We start from the raw sequence: 14,761 nt of genomic DNA, 5'->3' as shown, positions 1-14,761 counted from the left end.
ACGAGCAAAAATAATTTTATACCTGTACAGATGTTTTCACTTTGTAGACACACCCTTATTCAAATATCATTTTATTGTATGATGGCAAAAATGTGTACAAGTTGGTGGTATGAAATTGTGATTTCCTTGATTCTAGGCAGTCATGATATGCCAAAGACATTCACTGTAATCAATATCTAGGATACCAAAAGGCTTGTATTTAAAATAAAATTTAAAACAATGAGTTATATTTAAAAGTAATCTTGAGAACCAACATTTTTAAATAAATATTTTAAATTGTGGATTTCTACCTCTATTCTATCCACTCCTTTATCCATCACATTCAGGCTCCTGAGAAGATCTGAGTATAAAGGAAGTTGAAGCCAAATGTAAGATCTTATTCTTTGGAGAATCTGCCATGAATTTTCTTTGCTTGCTTGCTGGACTTGAGAATGAAAACTAAAAAATTAAAACATGTGTGACCCCTTATCTACCTCTCTCCAGCACCTAGATCCTGGAGCCAGACATAATGAACCTTTTTTTCTGTAGCCTTGAGTCCAGGCCTCATTCTGATCTCTAAAAGACTTCAATGTTTTATTATTATTATTATTATTATTATTATTATTTTAATGTGAAAACCATAACAGAACAAATGAAGGAGAAAGAAAAAAAGAGAGGAATGAACAACTCAGATCTTTTAACCCTTAAAAGCCTAATCCTAATAACTCAATACTTAAGACAAAATTTAGTTTTAAAAACAAAACTTTAAAACTCAGAGATTATACAGTTTAGGCTGTACTAATTTTTCGTGAACAAAACTAATGATACCCCAAATATCTCCTCTTAGGGTCTGACGTTGTTAAATTTCCCACCTCATAAATTTTCCTGTACATAAGGGCTCAGGTCCTTTCCAGCTGTGCAGCCCTTCTCCTCCCTCTCTATTTTCTTCCACTGTAGGGCTTTGGGAATGATTAGCACCTCCTACTGCCCAGAACTTGTAAGTGCAGTAACACACTGGAGAATCTTCTCTAAAATAAAAAAATCACTTTGAAGTGATTTTTATCTATAGATTGATCTTTTTTTTTCTTTTATCAATATGGGATTTCAGAAAATAGATTGTTTAAAGCAGAAGGTATATAAATTAATGATTTGACATTCAATATATTTAGGAATTGATCTAACAGTTAAGAAGAAATGCAAAAACCTTCCTTTTAAAGATTAATAGGATGTTTTATTTCCTTATTTCTGGCCTTAAGTACCATGTAAAACCATTGTTAATAATAAATTACATGGCAATTACCATTAACTTTATTAGCAATAACTTTCTACATAAACAATTGACATATCTGCAGCCACAATCTATACCTTACTAAACATTATCTTAGTGATTTTCTCTCTCCACATTTACTGAGGAGTTCAATAATTTGGCGTAAATTCTCCTGTATATATTATTCATTCTATAGCAGAAGAAAAGTTTGTGGTGATCTGAAACAAATTAATGGTCACCTGTCTTTTAAAAAAAGACTGATAAGTTCAACAATTATTTTACATTCAATCTAAGAGACATATTTACTGATTTACATAAATTGCAATACACTCATTTTAATAGTTTGAAGTTTGTTTGATAACATGCTTTGGCTCAATTTTAATATTTCTTAAAGCAGGAAATATGTGGAACCACTTTCCTCTCCAGAATAATGTATTAGGAAGAATGCTTATTGTAGACCTTGTACCCCTCTAATTTATCATTTGACTGCTTTACTCAATTTACTCATTTCTACCTGGATACCCTCCCATCTAGGGATTGTTTGCACCTTTCTCCAATAAAAATCTTTTCTGATGATGGTTATATACTTTACAAACTTGTTTTCTTATCAGTCAGATATCTGGTGATTGTAACTGGAGTTGGTTGATTATAAGTGTCACAGATATTGGTTAGATATTAATCTCCATTTGATATGAACCTTTGACTATCCTAGTCATTTAGTTTGACTTTGTAATGTATATCTCACTGAAGACCCTCACTGTGAGTACTAGCATGTCTACTTCAGGGCTTCCTGCTGCCTCAGTCCCTCTTGCATATCCTGATGTGTGCTGTCCTCCACATTTTGCTCTAGCCAATTATTTGTTTACTCAACAAATATCTGTGAAATCTCAGTGTTTGTGAAAAACCATTGCCTATTATTAAAAATTATGCACACAGTGTAGGGTGAATATCTAACTTGTTTTTTAGGAGCTAGCATTTGTCCAAAAAAATTTCCTCTTGTGACTAGAATTCTGACCACTTCTAGGTAATTTAATACCTAACTCTTCTGTTTTTGCATGGTTGGAGGTCGTCTGACTATTTCATGTCCAAAACTTAAAGACTCCAGTTGAGATTCAAATGAGATTTCAATTGCTCAGCATATATCATTGGAAGGTACTGGCATAGAGTATATACTTTAAAGCAGCAGCCTTAAGCATACTCATTATTTTTATGCTGCAAGTTTATGATCTTGGGTTAAAAGCAGATTAAAGTTATCATTCTTAGAAATAACTCAAGGACACAAACAGTGGCAAAATTAGCAAACTTGTAGGAGCTAATCATGAGGTGTTATCTAGACAGAGACCTCAGAAAGTTCTCTAATGTGTTTCCCTATTACTGCATTCAGAAATCATATAGGCCCTGGCCGGCTGGCTCAGCGGTAGAGCGTCGGCCTGGCGTGCAGGAGTCCCAGGTTCGATTCCCGGCCAGGGCACACAGGAGATGCGCCCATTTGCTCTCCACCCCTCCCCCTCTCCTTCCTCTCTGTCTCTCTCTTTCCCTCCTGCAGCCGAGGCTCCATTGGAGCAAGGATGGCCCGGGCGCTGGGGATGGCTCTGTGGCCTCTGCCTCAGGCGCTAGAATGGCTCTGGATGCAACAGAGTGACGCCCCAGAGGGGCAAAGCATTGCTCCCTGGTGGGCATGCCGGGTGGATCCCGGTTGGGCGCATGCGGGAGTCTGTCTGACTGCCTCTCCATTTCCAGCTTCGGAAAAATGAAAAAAAAAAAAAAAAAGAAAAACAAATCATATAAAAAGTAGTAGAGATTATGCTACTTAAATATCCACCTGATAGTAGACTACAGAGAAATAGATGGTTTAGAAGAGTAAATTAAAACATAAAGAAACAAAATTAACATAATATTAAATGGCTCAAATCAGTATAATTAAACAAATATGAATAATTTTGTGTAGTAGGCAAAAGTCAGTGGAAAATGAAGTTGACTATAAATTGTTTCCTACATCTGACTAAAGTTTGTTTCTTACATATGAAGGGCAAAATATGATAAATTTACAACCTGCAAGTGAATGTTTTTAGCTATTGTCTCTTTGTCTCTAGAAATGAATGCTGGATTTGTTTAGTTACTTATCTATTCTTTTCTATGACACTGAAAACCTACTAAATATCAGACACTGTAATAAATCTTGGGAAACAAATGAATAAGAGGTCACAATTGAATATTTCTGTCAGAAATGAGCACTGGATTACGACAGAGAATGATAAATACAACAGAGATACAGACAAGATAAAGAGAGAGCAGAGTAGAAGGGAGCCATCTCTTTCTTTGCAAATCAAGGATGGCTTCACAGCTGAGGAGATAAATAGTCTGTGTCTTAAGGGATGTGTGTTTGTGTTCTACACAGAGAAAATAATGACAAAGATACAGAGTAGAAGTCTATGTAATTTTTATGATACATGCAGTGGAATTGGGCAGAGCAAAACCTTGGAGTTAAAAGTTTCTTAGAAGATTTTTTTTTAATATTTAAAATGACATCCTAACTTCTGATAAAAAAAGAAATTATTAAAATTTATAATATAAATAACAACACAACAGAAGAATAATCAATGTGATGAATAAGTACTTTATAAAAGATCAAACAAATAAACATGTCAAAAGATATGAAATCTTAAATATTATTAAATAAATAAAAATTCTATGTGATCATTCAAATATATCTCATAATCAAAATTTTTAAGATTTTTGCTTAAATATTACTTACTCAGAGAGGTTCTTCTTAATCATTTGAAAGTAGCATGCCTCTCCCTTCTACTTACAATTTCTTTGGAGCATTTATACAGCTCTTTCTACTAGTTCCCATTCTATTATACTTATTGTATTTTTCTTTCCTGAAGTTATATAATAACTTTAATATTTTAATTAACACTGTACCATAACCTCAAAAATAGTGCCTAGTGATATATAAGCACTCCAAAAAATGTTTGTTGGATGAATAAAACTGTAGGATGGTGGGCAAGGGGAAAAGTCATGTGAGACACCAGACCCGGAAACTTGGCTAGAACCGCCCACATCCATGCACGCCAAAAGAAACTTCCCAGGAGCCTTTTGGAAAAAAGCGACTGTCTATCAGCCAGTGAGATTTCACCACGTCATATTAGCTCGACCACCCTAGAGACCCTTTAAAAATGCCCCACGCAGGTCACCCATGTGACTTCTCTGGCCTCCATGTCCCCGGGACCAGAGAACCTCATCGGCTGGGAAGCACTGTACTCAATAAAGCCTTTTATTATTCCACACTTCGTGGCTCTGGCCCCTTCCTTCTTCCTCAGTGGAGAAAAATACCTTATAAAAACATATAGAAATTATGCCATAACACTTTTACTCTTAAATTTGACAGGAATTTAAAATAAGAGTGATGTCAACAGTTAAAGTGAAATATGCACTCACACGACTAATGAGAGTTTAACTTGAAATATCTCTTTCAGATTTAAATTTTACTATATCTGTCATAATTATGATATAAAAACCTCTTAAGAATATTTCTTCAAATATATTTGTGCAAATGAGAAGAACATATGTCAAAATCCTACAAATGTCCTATTATTATAGTATGAATATACAATTTAAGTATTCATAAGGAGAGAAAGAGAAACAGGGTATATGGTAAAAAATATAAGGATATAATTAAAATAACAAGGTGGAAATACCTCAAATTTATGGATAATAATTTTAGTAAAAATGCAAATTTAAAAATAATTGGTATTGCATATTATTATTGAAAAGTATAACTTAATTATATAACTATCAGAGTATAAAATGGCAATGCTTCATAACTAAAACAGCTTTCTTTTTGGCAAATGATGTGTCTCCCTATATTATATCTGGATTAGAGCATAAAAATACGGTATAAATACCCAATCTGGGTCCCAAATTTTGCATGTTTCATTTATTCCTCAGCATTACTTGTATTCTTGAAATTATTTACAAGATTTATTAAGAATATGATCTCTGATTCATCAGTTTCATTTGTAATCTAATCCATATTCATATTCATGTATAGTCATTTATGCAAGTGTATATTGAGTGTGGATGTGTCTGTGATGTGTAGGTGTGTGTTTAGAATATCTTTAGAAAGATTCATAGAAAACATCTAAAAGTGTTTATCTCTAGGGAGTTTGACAGACATGCAAATTGTGAGGATTTTTTGTTTTATCTTTCTTTAGTGTTTTATGTGTTTAAATGCTCTTGAATTGAACTTGCAGCAATAGTAACAATAACAGCAATTAAAAATATATTCTGCAGCAAGTATGTATACAGCAAAGACAACTTTTTTCAAGGTAATAATTAAATTTGCATTTTAGAACTAAGGGGTAAGGAGTAGAGATGTGAGAGGGTGGCAGTAACAGCACACTTAGTGAACTGGTCCACAATCCAGGGGGCGATATGAGATGGAAGTCAAGCCCTGGTAAGAGACTGGAAATAGACTGACTGAGTTAGAATCGAAGACTATTAACTGACTAGAGACAGGGAATGAAAATGTGGCAAACACTAAAGACAACTTTTAAGTTTTTACTTTGACAGACAAAGATAATTACTAATTAATTCAGCAACAGGCAGGATTTAGAACAGTCTAATCAGTTGCCTGAAGAAGATACCAAGTTCCCAGAAGTAAAATTAGAACAGGAAAGCATCAGCGCACAGATGGAGCCAATGGGCAAAAAAGATACAGTTAAACTCATTATGTTCAGAGGTGGAAAGAGCAGAAGTAATTATGTAAATCCTAGGTTAAATTAGAACAAGAGGAATTGAACTGATAATACTAGGTTAAGTAAAGTTTATCTTTAAATAGCTCCTTTCAGAGCAATTTTTTTTATTACTAATTGTGTTATTACTGCTAATATTAGTAGAGTTCTTTTTATAATCCACAATTTCTCACTTGTTATCATTTGTTATATATACGACCTATTATTATTATTAATATGGTCATTGTGTAGATGGAAAATTCAGTCTCCAAGATAATATTATGTAGCCTATGTGACAAAATTAATAAACTGAAATTTGAATTATTCTGTTAAAGTCATCATCCCGTACTCTTAACAATTATGCTCATTATTGCTTTGGGATTTAGAGTCATATTGCATGCTTTCAGATTATATTGGAACGTTCCTGTCATCTTTATGTAAGGATAAGCCATTCATGAGTATTCAGGCACTGGGCTGAGAATAAAGGCTCTTTTGGGATCTCATGCGATCTAAACTCAAAATACCAGAGTATGAAAAGGATTATGTTAATATCTCCAAATTTCATTCTCAATTCCTTTCATTCAAAGTTCAGATGTTTTGAATGCCAATGTGACAATTACAAGATCTTTAGGGTATATCAAGGTTCTTTAGGGTATTCTGAGACCTAATATCCAATGTGGCTAGGGGTGTTCCCTACACCTCCAAAAATAAATTATCAGATTACCAGTTGGCATCCAAGTAGTCAGCTCAATTTGGATACTATCTACCCAGAGACAAAATCAGGTTCCACAGGCAAAAGACTCAGTCGCACAAGACAGCCTTTCACTTCAGACTCCAGTGGCAGACCCAGGTACATAGTCTTCTGACCAACTGGCTACAAATTAGAGGTTCCAACAACCAGCTCTAACTCAGGATGCCAATCTCATATCTAAGTTGTTACTTGTATTGTTGTATGTCTGGCCATAAATTCATCAAATCTATGATGTCCTCCATGGGTTTGATTAATTTGCTAGAGTGGCTCAGAGCTGAAAAAATCCACTTACTCATTAGATTACCTATTTGTTACAAAGAATATTAAAGGACAAAAATCAAGAGCCAGATGCAGAGAAACAAAATGACATTGGAGCAGGGATCCAAGCCCAGGAGACTCTGTTTTCTTGGATCTTTGGGCTAGCACAGTGTCACATGGAAGCATTCTGGATCCTCAACATGGAAGCTCTTTGAAAAAGGCCTAAGATCTGTCCTTTAGGGTTTGTATGTATGGAGGCTTCATTATGTAGTCATGATAAGCCATTTACCATTGAATCAACCTCAAACCCTCTGGAAATAAGGAGTTGGAGTGAAAGTTCCAGCCCTCTAACACATAGTTGGCTCCTACTTTCTAGGGGGATTCAAAAGTCACCTCATTAATACAATGAGAAGCCATTGTTGCTTTTATCACTTAAAAAATTCTAAAGGAAGCCATGAAACAGGAACTGTGGATGAAGACCAAATCTGAAACATATATTTTGGTCATCTGAATTCAGTCACCATTAATATGACCAAGATGTGTTTCTTATAAATCACAACATCGCAGAGGTAAATAGGAGATGATACTAATAGAGTTCATTTGAAATGTGCAATTTACAATGATCGGGAAACCTTTTAGGTTGTTCTTGCTAATGAGAGAAGAAGTAGGGCACAGCAGTATTAACTTTGCCCATATGTTTGCTTCTGAGCTAATGCCATTATTTTGCCTTGCTTTGATCTAATTTTTCCAATATTAGTTCCCATTTGCTACTGACACTCAAGGCTTAATTTTGTTTAGTTTCATTTTCATTTGCCTAGCATTACCTTCAATTCATACTTATTGATAATAAGTAATCTGCAGGTTTGAATGAGGTAAAAGTAAAATTTCCAGAAGTGTTTTACATATGAGCTTACCACTTGAGGAAGATATACATGTGGTGACTGAAATACCTTTGAATGTAGGTAAGTTATTAAACCTCTGAATCTAGTAATTAACTGGCCCTCTACTAACAATTAAAGATATTTTCTATTTAAAGTATAGAATGGAAAAGTGGTTTTACATTCACAGTATGTTTTGTTCTATGTGAAACCATTTAAATTATATTATAGTGTCCAGTTAGGGGATCTTCTTTTTTGAGTTGAAGAGTTTCAGTTCAATAAAGATATATCTATAAAACTTCTCACTATAAGGCTTAAAACAATGGCAGATACTTTTAATGGTGGTTTTGATGATTAACTTGTACTTGCAAAATGAAGCAAAGTTTATCTAATCTCAGAAATTTTAATTTATATTTGCTTCAGTGCCTAACTGAATTAACTAACCTAAGAAGCAATAGACTGGCTCAGAGTCTCATCATAACATGAGTTCTTACCATCACGTGACTACCACACCTGATTATTTATCATGTAGGAATAAAATATTTTAAGCTGCTAAAGATTATTTTGGTGGCTCACTATGAATAGGAAAACTTTGATAAGTGTTTTATTTATTTACTTTAAAAGTATAAGCTGACATTCAGTCAAGTCAAAATGCAGGAGATGCACATTGCATTCTCTCAGAATAAGGGTTATGTTTTATTTAGAAAAGCTCCAATTAATTCAAATGTGACAGTATCATAACTGATAGAAAATTACCCTGTTAGAGTGACTTATGATAATTACGGCAATTCAAATTGAACTCAAATGAGGCTTTTGGGGTTTGGCATCCAGTGTCTTTTCTAATTTTAGAGACATTTGAAGTAAAACATTGATACAGTAAATAAAAAATCAAAATCTTTTACACATTTGATAGGAATCTTTTGGATTTTAAAAAAGCTAGGTCAAAAATAAAATAATGATTACTTCAGTCAAAATGAGATATGAATCAAATGACCTTGTGCATGGGAGTTTTCTGTCTCCCTGAGTGCCTGATTTTGAAGGATGGTAATCTCAACCAATAGATGAAAGAAAAGCAGAGGTTAGCATATTGCTCATCATAAATAACACAGTGTTATAACACAAACACGTTCTATGTCAAAAATAACTATGTGTTATGTATTCAAAAATATGTACAATACAAAACACATGTTCTCTTGGTCTTATTGCCCCAGATATTTTGATGATATGAAAAACAATTATTATTAACATGACTTACTTAGAAAATTAAACACCTTTTGCAACATTTGGATAGAGTTTTTGTGAAATAAAGTTGAGAATCCTAAATCTGAGATTTGAAATTAAATTATTGTTAAAATAATAGTTTTGGAGAATAGTTGCAATTAAATATCAGTTATATTAACTGAAATAAGCAATGAACACCTATTAGTTTTTACTTATGAAAATATATACCATTATTCTTTATTGAACAAGGTCAATTGCTCCCTAGAAAAGGTAGAAAAGATCAAAACAAAAACAAAGCAAGCAACTAGAAAAATGAAATTGCTGACTATAACTTAGTTCTCCCATGACCCCGTATACTCCATTTTCACCTCCCTGCTGAACAACAAATTGCAGGCCTTAAAATAATGCAATACTTCAGTAACTTGAATTTTTGTCTTTAGTTTTTCCTTCTACTTTCTACAACTCTAAATTAGTTTTCCAAGTAATCTTCCTGGAATGCTATTTGGAGCACTTGATTCTATGGATAAAATAATTCAATAAATACTTAGTGTTCATAGGATAAAACCAAACCTCTTTTTTGTATTAAACTATTTTTTCTCATGAATCAACTAACCTCTGCTAAGTTAAATATTTTCAACTCTGGCCACTGACCAATGTCAGTCAATATACCCCCTAATACTTGAGTTTTTACTCACTTCCTTAGAATATCTTTCTTATTCTGAGGTCCTACTTATATTCAGGTTCTTTCATTTCAAACCATTTTGGTAACATTGACCTAAATTATCAGTTTCTCTTGTGGTAGCATAGAAGATTTTTTTTAATCCTAATATAGAATTTTACATTTTTAAAAGTCAGCCATCTCTCTCTCCTTGTTGTTTGAGCACTTCTCAAAGGCAAAAACTGGCTTCTTTCTTTATTGTGTTTCTATGAACTGGCATAGTGATTGGCTTTATATAGGTATTTAACAAATCTTGAATTAATCTTTAATGGTCACATACTTCAATTATCTCACAAAGTCTCATACAAGTAATTTCTCCAAAACCTCCTAAAATTTGAAAAAGTAAATTACTTAGTTATTCAAATTATGATAATCAATAACTGCCTTTTGTTACAAGATATTTTGCTGAGCCTTCTTATAAGCCTTCATAAAAAGCAGCAAAAAGAAAACAGTTTAACCTCCTGTATGTGTATATACATACACACACACACACACATTTATAAAAAAAGGAACACAGGAACATGGCAAGATAATTTAAGAACAACAACAATATGAAATGAAATACTACTTTTTATTTTCTTCAAATTTAAATCAGACTACCTGAGAGTGGCAAAGAGAGAATATATATTTCCATTTTTACTTCTATTTGCAGTTATTCATACAATACCATATGATAAAGAGTAGGCCTATTTCTTTGTTAACTTAAAACTGATATACATTATTTATACAATGTAAATTGAGACATTAAATTAATTTTTACTTCATATATTATTTTAATTAGACAAAATAATTATAATACCATTAACTATATAAATATAAAAATTTAGTTACTGTTAAGACAATTGGTACAACTGGTTCTGTAGAGAAGATATATGATCCTGCATTATTAAACTTGTCCCTTCAAAAAGAAAGTGTTGAAAACATCAAAATCTAATATATATACTCTATTTTTATACATAATAAATTGCTCAAATATTACTACATGTTAATTTGCTTCATAAGGAGATAGTTCTTTTCTTAAACTTTTTTGTTATTGCTGTGATTCTTCACTGGAGCAAGTGTGGGTATTTGTGTGTGTGTTTTTCTTGCTGAGAGATGAAACCCTTTCTTCACACCCCATTTCTAGTCCACTCAATCTCACTCAAGCTGAAAGATTAATTGAGACTGGTCAAATACCAGGACACTATGTAAGGCCACTGACCATGGTAGACAATGTTCAATGCTAAACATATGAAGGTACAGTTAGACATAGTTTTATTACCCATACTCTTCTTCAAACTGCTCAGTTAATCACTTCTCACAACTGCAGTTGTAAAAATTTTCTTATTTGCCTTTGAAATAAACTCTTTCTTGCACATTATTTATTTCACCACATGTGGGGGTCCTCTGCTTTGGTTTTGCCTAAAAGTATATTGATAAAATCTGAGATTTGGTTTTCATCCCCAAGGAAAGTGGCCAGGTAAATATCCTAGGCTACACTAAAAGAAGCCACCATGCAAGGCAACTGCACTCTTCTGAGTTCTATGTTAATATTTGGGATAAATAATATATAATATGATGGGTATGCAACATAATTGAATGACAAGATAACCTGGACATGTTTTCTTTGAATATATGTACCCTGATTTACTGATGTCACCCCATTAACATTAATAAAAATTTATTTATAAAATATATATATATATTTTATAATATGTATTTCCTTGGATTTAACTTGAAAATCTTAAAAGAAGGTACGCTTTTGGAGATTACCAAATTTGAGTACCTTACCCTCCCACTTATTCAGCAAACAACAAATATCTTTTGAATTCCATTTTGTCGTATTACATATTACTTTCTAAGTAGAAAATACATTCAGCTACCAGTGCAGTCATCATAACAATCTATACTCATTTTGGAAAAATAATTTTACTTTTCAAGTCCCAATGGTGTCATTATTTGCTGACATAAAGTGTTACTGGTAAAACATTCTAGATATAACTTATGTCTGTTACAAGAAATAAAAGAAGTATAGATTCGCATCTTTATCTATCTATGTTCTATTAATGAAGGGTTCTACAATAAGGCTAAGCTGAAAGGAATGACATACTCAAAGAAATGTGACTCTCTGAGAAAAGTTAACAAAAGAAAGTAGAGGAAGGTAGAATAACTGCAAAATCTTCTGCTCATTATACTTCTACCAGCACAGTTCACTTTAACTTTAATGTATTCTATTCTTCTACTCATTTTGGTCAATATTCTTAAATTTTGATTCAAGAATTCAAATATTAAATTATATTGAACATTATGAAGTGCTATCCAATATTACTAGGTCCCTGCTCCCTTCTTGTAGATAGGATTACAACACCAATACTGACTCTTTGAATCAGAAGTAAATAAAATTTATGTGTGAGTATGTGCCATTTCCGTGTGTGTGTGTGTGTGTGTGTGTGTGTATGTGTGTGTGTTTTAATAAAATGCCATTTGCTTTGAGGAGGGAAAATAAAGAGCAAGTAAAATAAAATTCAAGAAAAAAGTTACTTTTTCTTTTTCTAACTTATTGCATTTAAAATCTATAAATAGGTTATAAATGTAAACCACCAGAGGAGTCTGAAAAGTAAATAGTAACAGCTGATAGATGAGTGAGGGAAGTCAAAACAAGACTTGCCAAATATTGGTGAGATACATTTTCTTCTTTTCTCCCAGCTTTGAGACAAGAGTGGATAAAATTATGGAATTGGATAGCAAACATGAACATTAAAATTTTCAATAATGGTCAATCTTTATGGCCAGAGGACTAGAAAAGAAACATCTTTAAACCTGAGCATGTGAAGAGAATCGTATTTTTGATGTTTTATTTTTTATGTTTTTCTTCGTATAAATTCATATATTCGTAATGGAATATACGAATTTTCTCCACTAAAGTTTTTTTAAAAATATGTATGCAAACATTTAAACATGGTTTCGTAATATATGTAGATGTAATATAAAAGACAACTAAAATATAAATGGGATAGTCAAGGAATCTATATGATTTTAAGGCTTCCATGTCTTACTTAAACTGGTAAAATATGTAGAATGTGAAAAGTTAGATCAACCCCTAAAGAGAATATATAGTGAAATACAGTAAAATATAATTGTTAAATTAAAATATGTAACACACTAAAGTATTCTAAAACAATCTATATAAGTAAGGAATTAAAAATAGTGAAAAGTAGTGGTGGTGCAGTGGATAAAGCATCAACCTGGAATGCTGAGGTTGTTGGTTCGAAACCCTGGGCTTGCCTGGTCAAAGCACAAATGGAAATTGATGCTTCCTGTTCTTCCCCACTTCTCTCTTCCTCTTTCTCTCTCCTCTCTAAAATGAATAAATAAAAAATATAGCGAAAAATCAGATGAATCAAAAAGAAAGATGGTAATTGGTAGAAGAATGTAATAAAATTAATAGTAATTACATCCAGTATAATTTGTCCAAACAAACTAATTAAAATTATATTATATTTAAGATTATATTATATTATATTTAAGATTATATTAGCCTTGCCTGGTTGACTCAGGACATAGAGTGTTAGTCTAGCGTGCAGATGTTCTGGGTTTGATCCCCAGTCAGGGCACACATGAGAAGAGACCATTTGCTTCTCTACTCTCTCACTTCCCTTTCTCTCCCTCTTCCCCTCCTACAGCTAGTGGCTCTATTGGTTGGAGCATCAGCTTTTGATGGTGCTGAGTATAGCTTAGTTGATTCAAGCATTGACCCCAGAAAGGAGTTGCTGGGTTGATCCCAGTGGAGGTGCGTACAGGAATCTGTCTATCTCCCTACCTTTCACTTAAAGAAAACAAAAAAATTACACTAAAAACAAAAGCAAGGCAAAACCACATGTAATACACAAGAATCACAAGAAAGTAATTTTAACTAAAATTATACACAAAGATTAAAAGTGAAAAGATAGAACAGGATATACTGTTCAAACACTAATACAAGAGTTTGTAATGGTCTAATTTGTATCATAAAAAGTAGTTTTCTGAACAAGAAATGTGATCAATACAAAAGAGCATTAGAGTGACAATATAAAACGTCAATTTGTCAAAAAGGCATTCCAATAGTGTGTACCTACAGCAGAGCTACAGTGTACATCAGGTAAAACTGACAGTACTGTGAAGAAAAATAGACAAATCCACAGTTGTACTTGAAAAATTCAACACTCTTTTTTCAGTAATTAATATAAGTATGTCAAAAATCAACAACTATATAGACATTGGAATAATATCAATCAACTTCATAAAGCTGAGCTTATAAAACACTCTCAACAACAGCAAAATACACATTTTTCTCAAGTGTACATCGAATATTCATCAAGATAAACCACATCTTGAGAAAACAAAACAAAACAGACAAAAATACAAAATAGAAAAGCACAAAACACAAAAAACAAACTTAGAACATTTTAAATTATTGAAATAATAAAAATAATATTTTATGACCATAACTGAATTAATCTTGAGATTGATAATAGAAAGACACCTGAGAAATACCCAAATATATGGATATTAAAGAAAAACTTTCAAATAACCTAATGGTTACAAATGAAGATACATTTTAATTGAATAAAAATTAAAATACTAGATATTATATTTGTACATGTATCAAAAAGCTATTAAATTAATGAAAAGTCATATATATTTATAAAAGAAATAAAACTTAGGTTCATACAAAAGCTTGTGCCAAAATCTTCATAGATGCCTAATTTATAAACACAAATATTCCTCCAGTTAGAAAAGCAAACTGTGGCACACTTATACACCAGAATAATATTCAGCAATAGGAGGAATAAAGCACTAATACAAACAAAGACATAAATGGATCCCAAATGCATTTATGTAAGCAAAAGAAGAGATTCAAAAGGCTATATAGTGTAAGACTTCATTAAAAAACAACAACAAAAAAACTATATGAATGGAGAAGATGTCAGTGTT

The sequence above is a fragment of the Saccopteryx leptura genome, chromosome 3 (assembly GCF_036850995.1).
Source record: "Saccopteryx leptura isolate mSacLep1 chromosome 3, mSacLep1_pri_phased_curated, whole genome shotgun sequence".
In the NCBI taxonomy this organism is placed as follows: domain Eukaryota; kingdom Metazoa; phylum Chordata; class Mammalia; order Chiroptera; family Emballonuridae; genus Saccopteryx; species Saccopteryx leptura.
The sequence above is the reverse complement of the archived record's forward strand: the minus strand, read 5'-3'. Positions refer to the sequence as shown.